The sequence below is a fragment of the Babylonia areolata genome, chromosome 21 (genome assembly GCF_041734735.1).
Source record: "Babylonia areolata isolate BAREFJ2019XMU chromosome 21, ASM4173473v1, whole genome shotgun sequence".
Classification (NCBI taxonomy): Eukaryota; Metazoa; Mollusca; class Gastropoda; order Neogastropoda; family Buccinidae; genus Babylonia; species Babylonia areolata.
This window is the reverse complement of record NC_134896.1, coordinates 48,903,980-48,915,398: the sequence shown is the minus strand read 5'-3', so window position 1 is coordinate 48,915,398 and position 11,419 is coordinate 48,903,980. Positions and strand designations below refer to the sequence as shown.

General features: G+C 41.5%; 1 non-coding gene across 1 annotated transcript; it reads right to left on the bottom strand.

Moving 5' to 3' along the window:
• Positions 1 to 2,063: 2,063 nt before the first annotated feature.
• On the bottom strand, positions 2,064 to 2,146 carry Trnas-gcu (transfer RNA serine (anticodon GCU)). The gene has a single exon. It is a non-coding gene; the product is annotated as a tRNA-Ser (tRNA).
• Between the last annotated feature and the right edge of the window lie 9,273 nt (positions 2,147 to 11,419).

Here is an 11,419-nt window from a genome sequence, read left to right as displayed (position 1 = left end):
CGACGCGCTCTCCCTGGGGAGAGCAGCCCGAATTTTACACAGAGAAATCTGTTGTGATAAAAAGCAATACAAATACAAATATAGATACAAATTTAGTTGACATACATATCCAGTTAATGGGATCAGAATGACAGGTACTTTATCCGAACCCAGATGGACCCCCATCAACTTGGTAATTAAGGCCAACCCATCTTTTAGTGGGGTTGGGGGGTGTATCATTCAGAGCGAGCTAAATTCAACTCCCTACATTCATTCGTTTTCCACATCAAAAATGCAACATTCGTGTGGTTTCATTCTTTGATTGATTGCTCTTCGGTTGGTTTTACTTCTAATCCAATCTTCGATTCATGCTTCAGAAAGCTTAATAGACTCAAGCCAGGCAAAGAGGTCATCCTCGCTTTCTTTTCCCCCCGTGTTGTAGCTGGTAGGAAGTGGGGGTGGGTGAGTTCGAGATGGCTGAATGTAACCACTCCGAATGTGTCCATGTTGTGACATGAAGGGAAGGGGGGTGTGGTCAGTACAGGGCTGAATAGAGAACTACCCCTCCACTCGTTTCCGCCATGTTGTTATGTCGAAGGGAGAACAGGAGCGGAGGGGGGTCTTTACAGGCTAAGCCGAGAGCTAGCCTGGAATGACACAAGGAGAAAAAATAAATAAAAAAAAAAAATAAACAAACAACAAAAAAATAACAGCAGGGAGGTACACTGAGGCTGTTGCACCGGTTCCACGCTGGTGAGTGGAACATGCCACGTGATTAACACAGTCAGACAAACAGACACACAAGAATGCAAACGCCCGCACATATGCATACACACACACAAAAAACCAACAAAAAAAACAACAACAAAACAAAACAATGAATGGTATTGTAAGTTCAGCATGTGCTGAGAATCAGGACACATGATTCAATCTTAATGTATGCTAACATTACTTTCTTTTCCTGTGAGTGGGTGTATTGTTTTATTTCACATTGCTTTATGTTCGTCTTCTCTGTCTGTGTCCGTCTGTTCTCTCTCTCTCTCTCTCTCTCTCTCTCTCTCTCTCTCTCTCCCTCTCTCTCTCTCTCCCCTTTATCCGCCCCTGCCCCCACCTTCCCTCCCCACACACCCCTGCTTCAGCAGAACTATAACAGAAGGACACCAGCCAAGTTAATCAAAATCATTTATCAAGAATAAAACGATACACTTACAGAAGCAGGATCGATGAGCCCTCGATAAGGCTGACTCAGTCTGGAAAGGAGTCAACCTCAAAAATGTGGCTGTGTACTACATTGATCTCTACATCATATAGTGACCTGTGTTCACTGCCTGAATTCACAGACAGGTCCCATTTTTCACGTTTTAATAGACAGATTTTAAACTGTAAGAACTGGAGGGGAGAGGGGGAAGAAGAGACAGTCAGTTCAGAAGGGGGATGGGAGGAAGGGAGACAGTGGGGGAGAAATATGGGGTGGGGTGGAGTGGAAGTGAAAGGGTGTGAGAAAGGGATGCAGAGTGTTTAGGATTTGCAGTGATTAATACTTGTTTTCCAAATAGTGTCAAGCAATGTACGTGTGAGGCATATATATATATATAGTGAGAGAGAGAGAGAGAGAGAAAGAGAGAGAGAGAGAGAGAGAGAGATGTATGCGTGTGTGTGCGTGCTTAGAGTACGCACACGCACACACACACACACACACACACACACACACACACACACACACACACTCACTCACTCACTCACTCACTCACACAAACACATACATTTTTTTTTACACCACTGTGCATTTGCACGGTCTGGATGTGTGTGGTTTATGTCGTGCTTTCAGGCATGTGTGTGTGTGTGTGCTTGTGTGTGCTTGTTAATGGGTAAGTGGGTGGGCGTGACTGGGCTGGTGAGTGAGTTTGGAACTGTGCATGTGTGCGTGTGTGAGCAGTTGGGTGCTATTTAACCAGCTGTGAAGCTTTTATTTCTGTACCCCAGTCTGAAGAAGTGGAACTCCAGCGAATATTTGTTGAACTTGAATTACAAGCTTTAAAGACATGAACAAAATGTTTTCATCTTAAAGGGGAGAAAAAAAATATCGACGAGGATAGGATTCGAACCCACGCGAGACGACCCCCAATGGATTAGCAGTCCATCGCCTTAACCACTCGGCCACCTCGTCTGTTGGCTATATGTATATCGTATCGCAACAGGTGTCTGTTATCAAATCATTTTCATTTGACTTTACTTCACTTTAGTCATTTGTATGGAATTACGCGCATACACCTGGATATGCAATAATATTCAAGGACGCTAATGCCCATGCTAAAGATTTACAGTGTGGAGTTATTTCCCTTGTTTCACAGTACCCTGATTCACTGATATAAAAATTTAAAAAAATTTTTTAGATCAGTGGCCCCGATTTTGTAACATTGCGTGAGAACGATGTTTCCATGAGAACGATGTGGCAGAAAGCCACCTAGAACGAACTAGCGACGGTTAAGTGTTTCCGTGTTGGATGACGCAGAAAGGAACACAGTAAACCAATCTTAGGAAGGCTAAAAAGAACAGAAAAAGTTCTCTGTTAAAGTTTCAGCTTAATTTCAAGGTGTCAGAGCGTGATTCGTATATGCTACACCACATCAGCAAAGAAATATGCATAAATGAATACTGTGCAAAAATTCATTATCATTAGACTGGGGTTCAATTCCCCCACGGGGAGACGGCTTTTTTTCTGTTTGTTTTTAGATGGGTCATCTTTTTTCGTCTTTTGCTGTTCATGTTTTCTTGATTTATTTATCTGTATATGAAATATTACGAATGGGTTTGTGTGGGGATGAAAAAAAAACAAAGAAAAAAAGATAGGAAGAAACCTGAAAAAAGAACATAACATTTTTTCATGACTGGAATTAACCAAGGTTGTTAGTCGGTTTTTTTTCAAGTACCCAGGTGGACATTTCATCCTTATACATTTCGCCTCTTTTCTCCATAAGTAGGAAATAAATAAATGATATAAAATGAAACATTTTGTTGAATGATTTTACATCACAGAATGATAAAAGATTTAGCATGAACCAGGAAAAAAAAATAGTAACCCCGACGGGGGCTCGAACCCCGGACTCCCACGGTCATTGCTGACAGGTGGGGATACTGACCACGATTCCACCGGGGTGCTACTGTACGTCGTGTAAATTAAAGGGTTCACGCTGACCCCTACAGTGGCCACGTCCACAGCACACTGGACTTCCTCGCTTGTGGTCACCAACCCCGCCTGTCACGCGGCAGTCCGGGGTTGAACGTCCTGCCGGGGAGACAGTCTTTTGTGTTTTGTCTGCTGTGTTTTGTTTTGTTTGTCACGCTCTATAGGAGAACGGACTAGAAACCCCCGCCCATCCCAGCACTAACACCCCGACAACACAAACACAGACTATAACAGAATAAATGTGGATATATTTTTATTCAGTACATTATTCATAAACAACCAATACACAGAGATAATCACGAAGATCAAGCAAAACAACTATAACACAGACAAGGAAATCAGCTCATTACCGACAAAGGCATGAAAAGGCACAAAACAACGCCAGGTCAAACGACCACATTCCACAAGCGAAGGCCAATGGTTTCAAAAGAGACGAACACAAGAAACGCACGGGAAACGACGAAGATGAACCACATGAGTGAGTATGTGTGAGAGTGTGGATGTGTGGAGATGACACGGAAACCGTCACTAACATGATGACGATACAAGGTACTACAGCACTGATTATACAGGGAGGACCACGGCGCCGACGATGAAGATGGTAAGTGATGAAGACGACGAGACTAGGACAGAACTGAAGTACGAGGACGATGAAGGTGAGTAGGAGACGGTGGCGACGAAGAAGTGACGACGACGACGAAGACCAGTGAGTGACGACGACGAAGACCAGTGAGTGACGACGACGAAGAAGTGACGACGACGACGAAGACCAGTGAGTGACGACGAAGACCAGTGAGTGACGACGACGAAGACCAATGAGTGACGACGACGAAGACCAGTGAGTGACGACGAAGACCAGTGAGTGACGACGAAGACCAGTGAGTGACGACGACGAAGACCAGTGAGTGACGACGACGAAGACCAGTGAGTGACGACGAAGACCAGTGAGTGACGACGAAGACCAATGAGTGACGACGACGAAGAAGTGACGACGACGAAGACCAGTGAGTGACGACGACGAAGACCAGTGAGTGACGACGACGAAGACAAGTGAGTGACGACGACGCAGACAAGTGAGTGACGACGAAGTCCAGTGAGTGACGACGACGAAGACCAGTGAGTGACGACGATGAAGACCAGTGAGTGACGACGAAGAAGACCAGTGAGTGACGACGAAGAAGACTAGGACAAACGTAGAACCCCTTGCAAGGACTCAGCCAGGCTAGAGGACACTGGCGGTGGAAGGGAGTTGAAGGCGGTGGTATCCAACGACGCCAAACCCAGTGAGGTTAAAGGCAGGCCAAGGGGAGACAACGGATGCCTTCCACAAGAGTAGAGAAGTCCACTAGTGGATGGACAGGGAAGTGGGAATGCTGCAACCACTTCCAGTAGAGGTACTATTACCACAAGGCTGGAAGTACACAGAACACCGAAAACACAGAAGAACGGGAGCCACTCGGAGGAAAAAGAATCCCCACAACTGAGCGCAGAACTCGGGCCAAACAGCCCTGAAGAGAGCACCACAGGCACGACTGCTTCCTGTGACAGTCGCGGGCGAAAAGCCCAGAACCTTGTCACTGACTAGCCAAGAAGAGGCTGATCTCAGTTCAGTGACAGCCTGAACTGAGACTGAGACTCGAAAATTACGTGCAATCAGCACAACCCACACTGCTCTCTATAGCTAGATGGGGTGGGTGAACAAGGAGGGGGTTAAGCACTCATAACTGATTTGTCATGAGATGTGACATTGTTTTTGTTTTCGTTTAGATGTGTTGTGCTTTTTCATCTTTGACATGATTCCTGTTATGATCAAACATAAATAATTTAATGGGCCCGATTTATGTGTATGATGGCCACGATCGCCGGATCTTTGACTTAACCGGCGACTGAATAAACCAGCGTTGTGGATAGAGCAACATAATTCATATTAAGTCGTTAAGATGACATCAACTCACATCTTTCATTTGAAAGTCCATTTCCAGCTAATAATCCATTATGATAATAGGTCTAGTAAAGGAAGGTTGACATTTTTTTTATTGATATAGTTTTGATCAGATCCCGCCCAAGCAATAGGGATAATTCTTACGAATCTCTCTCTCTCTCTCTCTCTCTCTCTCTCTCTCTCTAAATGAATATTGTGCAAAATTTCATTATCATTAGTGCTTATTTATTTATTTGTCCCACGGACTAATAAATATTAACCAGTCTGTTGTTCTTCCTGACCAGTCCCCGAGTGAGTCAGCTGCTGTGGGTGATTTTATATAAAGAAATAGACAGCTCCTCGGTAGTAAAGTGGTCAGTATCCCCGGTTGTCACGCGGGAGACCGGGGTTCAATTCCCCGCCGGGGAGACGGGTTTTTTTTTCTGTTTTATTATTTTTCGATAGGTCATCCTTTTTCGTCTTTTGCTGTTCATGTTTTCTTGATTGATTTATCTGTATATGAAGTATTATGAATGGGTTTGTGTGGGGAAAAAAAATCCAAAGAAAAAAAGATAGGAAGAAACCTGAAAAAAGAACATAACATTTTTTCATGACTGGAATGAACCAACGTTGTTCGTTGTTGTTTTTTTAAGTACCCAGGTAGACATTGCATCCTTATACATTTCGCCTCTTTTCTCCATAAGTAGGAAATAAATAAATGATATAAAATGAAACATTTTGTTGAATGATTTTACATCACACAGTTCAGTTCAATTCAATTCAAAATACTTTATTATCTGCTTCAACCAAAAACAGAAAATTCTCTTTAGGCTTACTTAAAATAAAATGCCCGTCAGCAAAAATCAAAGAAAGAGAAACAACTGACACACCCTTCATTTATCACCATGCACACATCAATTATAATGTAAAAATAAAAACATGTGGGTAAGATACTATTACATTATTATTTAGAGTGTAACAACTGTGTGGGTGTTGCGTGTGTGTCCGTGCGTGTGCATGCATCGTTTTGTGCGTCTGCACACGTATGTGTACGTTTCAATCATTATGAAAAGGAGAATATTCAGTAAGATAATTATAACATTTAAAAAGACAAATGCTCATCAACAAATAAAACGGAAAAATGAATGAGCAACTGGCACACCCTTCTTTGATCACAGCGTACATTTGAACTATCATGTATAAAGAAAGCATTCAGGTAAGAAAACAAAAATTACATTTTAAGATCAAGTGAAACATTTCCATGATATAAAAGGAAAATATTCAGTAAGATAATTATAACATTTAAGAACATGAAATCACAGTTGAAGGGTCAACACCGCCACCAAGACTAAAAGCATGTAAAACCCTTTTAACGTCCCTCTGCGGGAAAACAATAACACTGAGCACGCGCGCGCACACACGCACACACACACACACACACACACACACACACACACACACACACACACACACACACACACTTCTCCCCTCACCCCCTCCCCTCACTTCTTTCTTTACACGCATGCATGCATACATAATTATAGGGAAGAAAGACAACTGTCATATGCCAATAAACAAATCACAGGCAATGGAATAAAAACATTATTTGAGCGAATCATTTAACACAGCAACAGCAGAGGGGGCACACTTCTGTACACCAGCTCAAGTAGGTGTGGACTAAAATTAAAACTTCTTAATTTTCGCAGTAAAAAGAGCCTCTGGTGCGCTTTTTTGGCAGTGGCATCAACATGTTCACTGTATATGAGACTGTGATCAACTGTAGTCCCTAGATATTTAAAACTGTCCACTATTTCCACTTGTTTCTGATCTATTATGACTGGATTTTGTGTATGTTTGTCCCTTTCACTGCCTAAAATAAGTTCTTTTGTTTTCTCCACATTCAGTTCGAGAAAGTTATCCTTTAAGAAAGAGTTTATGACACTAATTTCTAAAACTATACTGTGAAATTGAAAACTCGTCTTTTAAAAGACATACTAAAGCCATGTCGTCAGCATATTTTACAAGACTGAGAAAAAGGTCTGAGCACCTGATGTCGTTAATGTTGAGGGAGAAAAGCAAAGGGGATAAAACACAGTCTTGCGGAACTCCAGTATTCGCAGTAATAATTTCAGACAATATGGGCCAGCCAGAACTGACATTCAGAAAAACACGCTGTGGCCGATCGCATAAAAACTGTCGTATTCATAAAATAAGGTCAGCTGTTACATCTAGGTCTATAAGTTTCCTGACTAAAATATGGTTTAAATAATCTTTAATTATTCAACAATACACATGATTACAATGCAATGAATGACAAAAGAGCATTAACAAGCTTAAAGCTTATACTGTGCTCACTAAAATATGATGTTGAATATCGGCACAAACTTTTAACACACGACCTGACAGGCCGTCTGGTCCGGGCGCTTTGTTTGGGTTGACACGTGAAAAACACCTCGTCACCTCAGCTGTGTCTAGTTCCACAGGACAAGAGACAAGTGACTGACATATCTGTCTGGGCCTGGAATGTCGGTCAGAATCACTGTCACCTGTCCAAATTCACGGGGAAGATAGTGAGGACGGAAAGAAACAGTCAAGATTTCATACGATTTCGTGCTGATGCACTCACGAATACAGAAGTTTGTGGTCCATTTTTTTTGTTAACAAGCATGCACAGACCACCAACAACTTTTTTTCTCCGTTTTCGTTCTGTCTCTGTCAAAACGAACAGTTGTAAACCCCTCAATATCGATATCCCCTTCCCGTTCAGTTTATTTTAAGTGATAATTGTCTGTTTTTAGTTGAAGCACATAATAAAGTATTTGAATTAAACTCAATTGAATTGAATTGAAAATGACATTGGTTCGATTTTAGACCAGCTTAGTAATATCAAACACAGACAAATATTCTGGTAAAGTATATTTGATATTACTTGACTCGAAATGGTATTTATTCTTCAAAATGGATGAGTAATATCAAGACAAATTTTAATAGAATTGGGGTATGACTGTTTGGGATGCTCAATTCTTCTTAGAGAGGGAATCTTTCTGCAAGAATGTCAATATTGCTTTGAGAGAGAGTTTTCAAAGTCTACGGAGACATGCTCTAGAGGCGAGTAATAAATTTTTATTTTATCGAAATTTCAAAAGTGGATTTGGTAGAGAAAAATATATAAGTCAAATGCCTGATAATTACGTTATCAACTTCTTCATATTTCGAAGTAGTAATCATAAGGTGGAAATGGAAACAGGGAGACACAAAGGCATACCACGAGAGTTACGGCTTTGAAAGATTGGTGACATATCTGTGATTGGGGATGAGTTTCATTTTATAATAGAATGTCCCAATTATGATTAGCTGCGAAATAGAAGTACCTAAAAAAATATTTGTCTCCCAAATTGGTAATTTTTCTAATATGCTCAAAGGAGGCAAAAAAGTAATTTCAGCTGTAAGTAAGATGATTAGATTTGCAAATGTTACCAAGCTACACTTTTGGAGTTTAAAGACATTTGTGTTTTCCCAACTTTAATGTGACGTTGTTCTGTATCTGAAAATGTTTGTTCTGGGCATGAAAAGATTATTTTGAAGGAATCGTCCATACTCCAATAGGAGTGAAAGGATAATTAAAACTTGAAACTTGTGTGTGTGTGTGTGTGTGTGTGTGTGTGTGTCCGTGTCCATGTGTGCTTGTGTGTTTACTCATGCGAGTACGTGCAAAAGTGAGTACGTTGATAGGTTTACTTTGTTTCATATTCAAATTATCTTCAACTAGCATAAATGTAATGTGTATGTAAAAACGTAAAGACTGCAAGTGACAGACGATATCAGGAATGCTAACTTACGTGCCTTTCAAACTGATTGACCATAATGTTAATATATATTTAGAATGCCTGCATTGATGCATGCGAAATGTAAGTGCCGTACTGTTGTCCGTGGCTAAATTATCGTACTTAAGTGTGTGTATGTGTGTGTGTGTGTAGGGGGGTGTCTGTGGGTCTGTGTGTGGAGGGGGGGTCTGTGTGTGTGTTTCTGTGTGTGTGTGTGTGTGTGTGTGTGTGTGCGCGCGCGCGCGCTCGGCTAAGTCGTCTGTCAACAAAACGTCAGCTGTAAACAGACTCACGCCAGACTCGGTCTTAGTGCTGAAGATAGGAAATGGTACCACGAAGCTGTTTTCGCCACGTTTTATGAATTCTTGTAAGTTTGTACGATGCATGAAATGTACTGCAAGACACCATTTCGCAACAAACTGGGAAGACACAAGAGACCACAGAGCGAATTGACAACTAAATCTGTTGGGTGTGATGAAGAGATGAGACACAGAGACAAACAGACAGACAGGCAGACAGGCTGAGAGAGACAGAGAGAGACAGGCAGACAGACAGACAGACAGAGACAGCGACAGGCAGAGAGAATGCATTCTCCACAATCAAAAAGCAGCGTCAAAACAAACATGTCACCATCGAATCAATATTTACAAGTCTTTATTTTCCTTTCACGCTCAGTAGGGCAACATTACAACTGATAAATCAATTTTAAAATGTGATCAGTTCAAAGGACACAAAAGTAATACCAACGTCAGAAACATCCATAGGTTGTGATCCGGTCATTATTTGGATCAAGTGAACAGATGCTGGAATTTCAAAGGTAGCGTTAAAAGTAATGAATCAACACAGTGAACTTAATTTGATTTTTTCCGCCACGTGTGTAGTAACTTCTTCCAGCGAGCTCTTCTCATTATGCTTGAAGAAGGTGATTGATGCAGGCGTACTAAATGTGCTCAATGGACCGATGATCAATAATGAACGATTTTTGTAAGCAGTAAATAATAATGCTTCACATTAATATGAACTGTTGAACACTTTTTTTTTTTACTCTTAATTTGTTCGTTTAAAAAGGAACAATATTGAGCCTAAAATGAAACAACTCATTAAAAGACTGAATTAAGGTTGCATTCGGTTTTTAAAACTGAGAGATTGAAAAAAATTCCAATCACTATGCATCCATCCCCTAAACACTAACCCTGCAAAAATAATGAAAAATAAAAGGACCACAAATGTATTCTTATCCTTTCGTTATTCGTCCAGACTTATTTCCAAATAGTAGGAACCTATAAATCAAACACCTCCTTACGTGAGAGTACTATTGACTTATGAAAGGAGGCGGGAGGTGAGGACAAATCGCTTCCTCAGTTCAGCTGTGACATTCCAAATAGAACGTGGCGAACGTCAGTGAAAGAAACAGCAGTGTTTCGTGGATGATTTCCTTTCTCACCCCTGTAAACAATTTCAGTTTCACACGAACGTCAAACTCATTACGTGTGTATAATGTTACTAAAATCACAAAGCAATCGTCGAGTCAAACTGATTTCCTTATTTTTCCTTCTCATGAGTTCTTTTCTTAGCATCCAGGTTGTTAAAACTGTTTCTACTCCAAAATAATACTGACATATAGGCTTGTGCGCATACACAAATGCATACGCTCACACACACACGCACACACAAAGTACGGAAACAAATACCCCCAATAGATGGGAAAAAATCCAACAATAAAACACGAAATTGTCTCCTCCTCTCAAGCACACACCTTTCTGCATTTAAAAGTTCATGATTCCGTACGGCGGCGAAGACATCTCTCAACTGACTCACACAGTCGGGCGCAGTTTTCCAAGTAGACATGGGTAGATTCGAGGTCCACAGTCCAGAAAGACATGTTGCTCCCGAAGTTTTTGTGTTCTGGGCCAGTCTTGTCCAGTTTGTCTATAATATCGTTCACCGCAAGTTCAATATTCTTCAGCGCCAAGCCAATGTCATCCAACATCCGACACAGCCTGTCAAACAACTGTGCCTCTGGGAGAGAGTTTAAAACCTTTGGACGCAGGATTTCCTGGAGCTTACGCGCCTTATAATAATTTGTCCTTATGCCATGCAACATGCTGTAGCAATGGCGTTTGAATGCGGAGCATTTCATCCACACAATATATTTCAACGGACCGCTCTCTCCGGGTTGGGGAGCTTGACTTTCAGCAGAAGAAGAAGAAGCAGAGAAGGAATCCATGATAATTCTTGTCAGGAGACGTTTGTTTTGTTGTTATTGTTGTTGGTGGTGATGCTGTTTTATTTTCTGTACAGAGTGCAATAAAGGCCACACGTCCCTTCCTCGCATTAGACACAGCAGCTGGACCAAGAAAACTGCAAACAAGAACGTGTGGTCAGCAACAGTTCTGATACCAGTGAGGGGCACTTGGAAGAGTGGGACTGTCAAGAACGCAGCTGTGTGCCCTGTTGAAAAGTCCGCTGTGTTCTGAACTCCCAGTGGTTGGTTTAGCCATGCATGGA